Below are 6808 nucleotides of genomic sequence, written 5' to 3' on the forward strand. Positions count from 1 at the left end.
AACCCAATCGGCACCCCGCACCGTACCCAGCACAAATCAAACGATCGAGCGAGCGCAGACGTCCTTGTCCTTTTCAATTGTCTGTGCACGAGCGTGCGGTTGTATGCAATAAGGCTCCGTTTCATTAAAATAATAATAATAATAATAATAATAATAATAATAATAATAATAATAATAATAATAATAATAATAATAATAATAATAATAATAATAATAATAATAATAATAATAATAATAATAATAATAATAAAATTAAAAATAGCAACTCTTGCTGGAATGGCAACTTACCCATAGCAACAGCCAATCAGGAGCTGGATTCTTGTCGTTACGACATCCCCCCCCCCCAAAAAAAAAAATAAATAAATAAATAAATAATCAAAAGGTCCACTTTTTGTAAAAGACAATTTTGTTTTTTGAGGGCTTTTTACCCTATATACAACAGGGAAAAAAGTGACAAGGTGATGTTCCAGCAAATTGTCAAAAACCTCTTAAATTTCGTTATAACTTAGTTTTAATATACCTTATTTCTAAGCCGCACTGCCATGCCGAAAAAGTCACTTTTGTATATGCACCATGCAAATGGCCCCATTTTAAGATATAAAACTATTCAAAAACTCCCGTGGGAGGGGGGACATCCCCCTCCCACACCCTCTCCCCCCGCTCGGTCGCTCCGCTCCCTCGCAAAGGCAAAGGTCCAAAATTTTTGATTACGATCCCCCAGAAAAAATCCTGGATACACCCCTGTAAACGTGGTAATTGCTAAGCCTCTGCATGTATTCCAATGTAAATGCAAAAAGTTGGGGGCGAGTTCCTCCCCCCCCCGCCCCCTTTTCTTTTCTTTTCTTTTTTCAACACTTGTCTTGTCTCCCAATATTAGACTGTGGAACCCAATTATAGCAAGGCTAGAATAGAATCACTATAATAATACTGTATTGGAAAAATAATTAATGTACTTTTTATTGTTGTAAAGAGAGATGGATCAATACAATCATAAATGGGACCTTCATATCCTTATTTCTCACACAAATAAGACTTACACAAACAGAAAAAGTAAAAATGATGCGCTCAGGGGATTCTTTAGAATTTATTGCTGTATCAATACGATCACCACAGCTACAGTTGGTGTTGTTGTTGTTGTTGTTGTTGTTGTTGTTGTTGTTGTTGTTGTTGTTCGTTTTCCATCTGTGAAGATGGCTGGATAGCCCATATTCAGCTACACTAAGCTGGTCTTCCATGGGGTCCAGTTGGTTGTTGGGTGGGACCACTTCACCGGGTTAGACACCCTGCTCTTTGCGATGAATGAATGAAGCGGGATCTTTTACGTGCATGAGCTGTGACTCTCTCATACACGGGACCTCCATTTTATGTCCTATCCGAGGGACAGAGTGTTTTGCCTCTTGCTAGAGGGGACGGTATGTTTACACACAACATTGCTCAGTCCAGACTCGGGTTCGAACCCGGGCCGCGTGATCGTGAGGCAGACGCGCTACCGACTGAGCCAACTCACACCTGTTTGTGTAAGTCCTTCGTGTACTTTGACAACTAGCAAAAAATACTCTTATTTGGAATAGGCATATATGAATAGACATCTAAATATAATTTTCATATAGTAAAAGAACAGAGCTTTAAATTTTGAGATAAAAATTTTGCGTCGCGTAGTGTGTAAACCTCAAGGAATATTTTGTATTCAATTCTACTGTATCTTGGGTATGAGTTTGGGGAACAATTCATCCACTAAATCAATCTGTGACATCAACGGGTCAAAAGCTCGACACTCACGAGTCTTGCAAAATAGAGCCTATATTGTGATAAGATGTATAGGCATAATATACATTGAAAAGAAAAGATCGATGAGTCATTAGCCCAAGTCCGAGAGACCAAGTAAAACAGCCGTGGGCCCTGTTTTATTTTGATATCTATCATAAGTCTACGGCAGGTTGTGTGGTATATATAAGGACATTAATAACCGATTATATGTTTTGATACAATGTAAAAGAAAAAAAACTAAACAAAGCTAAACAAAACAAAACAAAAAACAAAAATACGCTTAATAAAGATTGACACAATTCAAATAAGGTCTATCATAGCTCGACATAAGGCAAATCAGCACAACGAGCTCGATGCTATACTTTTATATACATACAGCCAACAACAAAAAAAAAGAAAAAAAAAAGCCCATGTGCTCAACTTTATAGGCAAAGGGGTCTAACGTCCCATATTACAAGGCCTACCTCAAGTATATTGCATGCGATCAGCGGCGGATCCAGGCGGGGGCGCACCGGGCGCGCGTCCCTTTTTTCTTTATCTTCTTAAAACAAAAGACAAAAACAGGAAAAATGGAAGGGGTGCATTCGCCACCTTAAATTTTGTAAAGGTGCCTCCTTACGGAATTCCTGGATCAGCCCCTGGTTCATGTATTGTCGAGCTCGTTCACCGTTTTATAGCTCATGGGTCTATATTGCATTAATGATGTCGAGCTATAGTGATGGGCCTTGTTAGTGCCTAGCTCGTATAGGCTGTATGACTCGTGGGCTCCATGACTCGTGGGCTCCATGACTCGTGGATGTCGAGCTCGTGATGCGCACCCATTAACATTTATAATCGATCGTAACGGAGTTTACTTGATCGTATACATAAATCACAGATTTCAATGAAAGTGTACTATCCAGAGCTCAAAGTTGGAACATGCAGGGCACCAGTATATTAGAATATTATAGTAAGGTGACTCCAACTCAACATAATGATTATAATCATAAACATGTCTGGTGCTTCTTCTTTTTTATAGCTGACTGTTCACACGTCCAACATTAAACGCTACTCAATGGCAAATGATATTATGAATTAATGTTAAGCGTGATGACACACGTCAACGTGTTATATATACTGCATTAGATTCCCTCATGATCACGTATGTTAAAAAGCGAGTATTATCCTTATCAAGTGTTATACGAGAGGCTGCTCTTGCAGTTGCCCTGAGTATTTTCATGTATGTATGTATGTATGCTTATTGTTTGTTTGTTTGTTTTCTTTTCATATAAACAAAACCAATATATTTCACACAGTAAGAAAAGTTTTACATAATACTATAGGCCTAAAGGTCATGAAAAGAAACTAAAAAAAAAAGACATTTCCTGCGGGCCCGTTTCATAAAATTTGTCATAAGTGCCAAGTTATCATAGATGTGACAAGCTACTGAAATCCTATCATCTGATTGGCTGAGAGCAAATTTGTCATAGAAATGTGGCAGTTGTCACTGATAACAAGTTTTGTGAAACGGGCCCCTATTAGTGACAATGATTGTCACTTTTGGTCTTACGTGGAGCCCTGTGTACAAAAATTTCACACAGACAAGGACTGCTAATAAAAAAACAAAACGCAATCACACATAGAACAGTACAATTATATTACAACATTATGATTACAGCGCATAAATTATGATCTGGATGATTGTTATATGCAGGTTGTAAATTATTTACGCGCAAAAGTATATGGAAAAACAATTATTTGACAAAATCAGCATAAAAATATGTCTGGTGAAAGTAATAAATGTGATCATGCAGACCATCAGAAAAGCACTGGATTTTCCAAATAGTATAAAGAATAAGAATATAAAAAGAATAATAAAGAATCGTTTAGATGTTATATGGTTATTGCTTTGTAAGTGCCTGGTTTTAGTGCGTATTGTGTGTTATGGGTGTATAGAGTGAGAAAAGCCGGGAGAAAGAGCTTGCTTCCTGTACGGTAAATCAGGATTATTAGGATACTGCTGGTGTATTGTTCCCTGGAAGCGCACATTGTAAACATTAATTATTCACGTGTAAATGAGACAAGGCTCTCAGACGGCTTCCCAGGCTTCGCTACACAATGCATTTATTATAGCCGGGTACTTGAACGAGTCGATTGGCCACTAAAAACGTAAAAGGAAACAGTGATTTTGTTTCAGATGCTTCCATTCTGAGATTGTACGATGAATTTCCGATTTTTGTAGAATTTTCAACATAGAAGAAAATAATGATAATTTTATTCTATAATAATTGCACAGCCGCGCTGCAGCCAGGGGACTTATTCGGCCGATGGACCTCATGTTTGATTTTTCTGTTGCACAGTAATAACCACTCACTCTGAAAAAAATAAAATAAAATACGTTTCAATACGTACGATAGGCGACATCGCTGAAGACGATCTTGCACAAGTCAAAGCATTGGCTATATCAAGTCAAAGAAAAAGAAATTGCTGCTGGATTGATAACAATGCAAACCTCTGCTAATTAATTCTCCTATAATGTAAATCGAAATTCACGAAAGTCGGAGTATTTTCTACTAGGGGCGGATCCAGGAATTCCGTAAAGGGGAGGCGCTTTTACAGAAATTAAAGAGGGGTGCAGGTCCCCCTCCCCCCATTTTTTCATTTTATTTCTTTTGTTTTAACACACACACACACACACACACACACACACACAAGAGGGGGCGCACGCCCGGGTGAGCCCCTTCTGGATCCGCCACTGTCTTCAATCTCTTTGAATTCGGCCAAGGCGTGGTTAAATGTATAAACTGTTGGTACCTCAAAAGTTTCCCTGAGTTTCCTTGTCTTAGTTTGTGTTTCAGGTTAAAGTACCTTTCATATAACTAACACTGTGAGACTTACTCGCCCCAAAGTGCTCTCATGTCTTAGTAATCATGCAATAATGGTTTCGTACAATACGTGTACATTGATTATCGCGGTACAGCGTCGAGTCAAACTAACGGCTCGTTCGAATTTTTCAGAGCCCGCTCTGCTCTGGTACGAAACCATTATTGCATGATTCTTGAAAGACATGAGAGCACTTTGGGGCGAGTAAGTATCACAGTGTTAGTTATATGAAAGGTACTTTAACCTGACACACAAACTAAGACAAGGAAACTCAGGGAAACTTTTGAGGTACCAAAACTTTATATTATCTTTAACCACTGTGCAACATTCATACGTGCAGAATTGTGAAAATTTGATTTTTATAAAAAAGGATAGATACCTGTCCTCCTTGTCCCGAGAGGCTACCATTCATTTTGTCAGCTGATACCGTAACTATGGAGATCTACCTCTATGAATATCCACTAAAACGCCAAAAACTTTTTAACTCTTTGCGACTATTATTATGAAGATCCACCTAAGGCAAGAGTATTATAGGCTCATTTTGAACCTTGGATTATTAGTTATCTTGTAAATTTGTGAAACTTTGGCTAGAATTCAATACTCTTTTTCTTGTACACGCAGTATTCCTTGCATTTTATATAATGCTTTCATTTACAGCACCGCGGACACATATTTTGTTTTTGTTGTTATGCAACAAAGAGTTACAGTACAGGCAAACAGTGATAATGTTGCAAGTTCAAGTTACAAGCATACAATAACGAGAAGTACGACAGTCAATCAGTTTATTTCAACGGTTCCTCGGTGAAATTAATGTAGGTCTATCTGCTCAACAACAGAGCACTCATAGCTGGAGTGAAATTTCATACGCCTTTTGAGTTCACACGTATTATGAATTCATTTCGAAGAAGATCGGTCATGGTACGGCGATGGAGCAACAACTGGATGGTACCCCGGGTTGACCGACGATGGCGCAGCAATCCGTGGTCGACGGCATCGGTAACGAGGTCGTGGTTGACACCGAAGATGATGTCTCGGTCGATGACTGGGTGGATGTCGCAGCCGATGCGTCTAGTATAAAGCTCGTGCTCCCGGCTGCGATATCTTCTTCGTCGCTTTCGATTGACGACGATGTCGATGTGGAGGACGCGCTGGCACTAGTGGATTCGTCGACATCGCGTTGAGATCGTAACCGCTTGTAGGGTGCAGCTGAAACCAAACAGATCGCGTAATGGTTTTTGGCTTACAGTTATAGGCGATATAATGGAAATGGTTATAGTGCATGCATTATACCCAGATTTGATAATGAGTATTGCCTATTGCCATGATTGTATTGGAAGTGAAAGGGAACACAAACCCAAAGAGCAATGTGGATTGAGTGAAAGCAGCAACATTAGTAGAACACATCAGTGAAAGTTTGAGGAAAATCGAACAATCGGTGCAAAAGTTATGAATTCTTTAAGTTTTGGTGTTGGAACCACTGGATGAGGAGACTTTCCGAGACAATGCTAGAGTTCATGACGTCATGTGTGGACAACAAAAAGAAAATAAAAAGAAAATTCAACACGCTTTCACTTTTCTAGCGTAATGAAAGAGCACTTGATTAACCGCTTTCATAAAGCAGGCTGGGGGAATTATTACTTCCTTTAACATTAATTCATGTCAGTATCAAGTTGATGGAATGTGTTATTTTTATGAAAAATTAAATTTTTAATTCTGTTTTGTATTTTCTTTATTGTTGTCCACAAATTTAATGACATCATACTCTCTAGTAATCTCCTGATCCAGTGTATCAAGACCAAGACTTTAAACATTCATAACTTTTGCATCGATTGTCTGATGTTCCTCAAACTTTCACTGAAGTGTTCTACTATAATGTTGCTGCCTCCACTCAACCCACATTGCTCTTCGGGTTTGGCACTGTGCATCGTGTGGGTATATAGAAATGGTCGCTGCACTTGTATTGTCTCCCTCACCCTCCTTCTCCCTCCCCCCCCCCCTCTCTCTCTCTCTCTCTCTCTCTCTCTTATGTTAACGTCATTGCTATATACTGCACTTATCAATCATAATACTTTTAATATCTATCTGGGAACTTTCCACTTTCCCTAATTCACCTTTTATAATGCACGTAATTTGTCGATATATTATTCGTTATGACTAACTCTTATCGGATTGTGCTCAT

The sequence above is a fragment of the Diadema antillarum genome, unplaced genomic scaffold (assembly GCF_040938485.1).
Source record: "Diadema antillarum isolate AM-2024a unplaced genomic scaffold, OU_Dant_1.0 seq00000476_RagTag, whole genome shotgun sequence".
NCBI lineage: Eukaryota > Metazoa > Echinodermata > Echinoidea > Diadematoida > Diadematidae > Diadema > Diadema antillarum.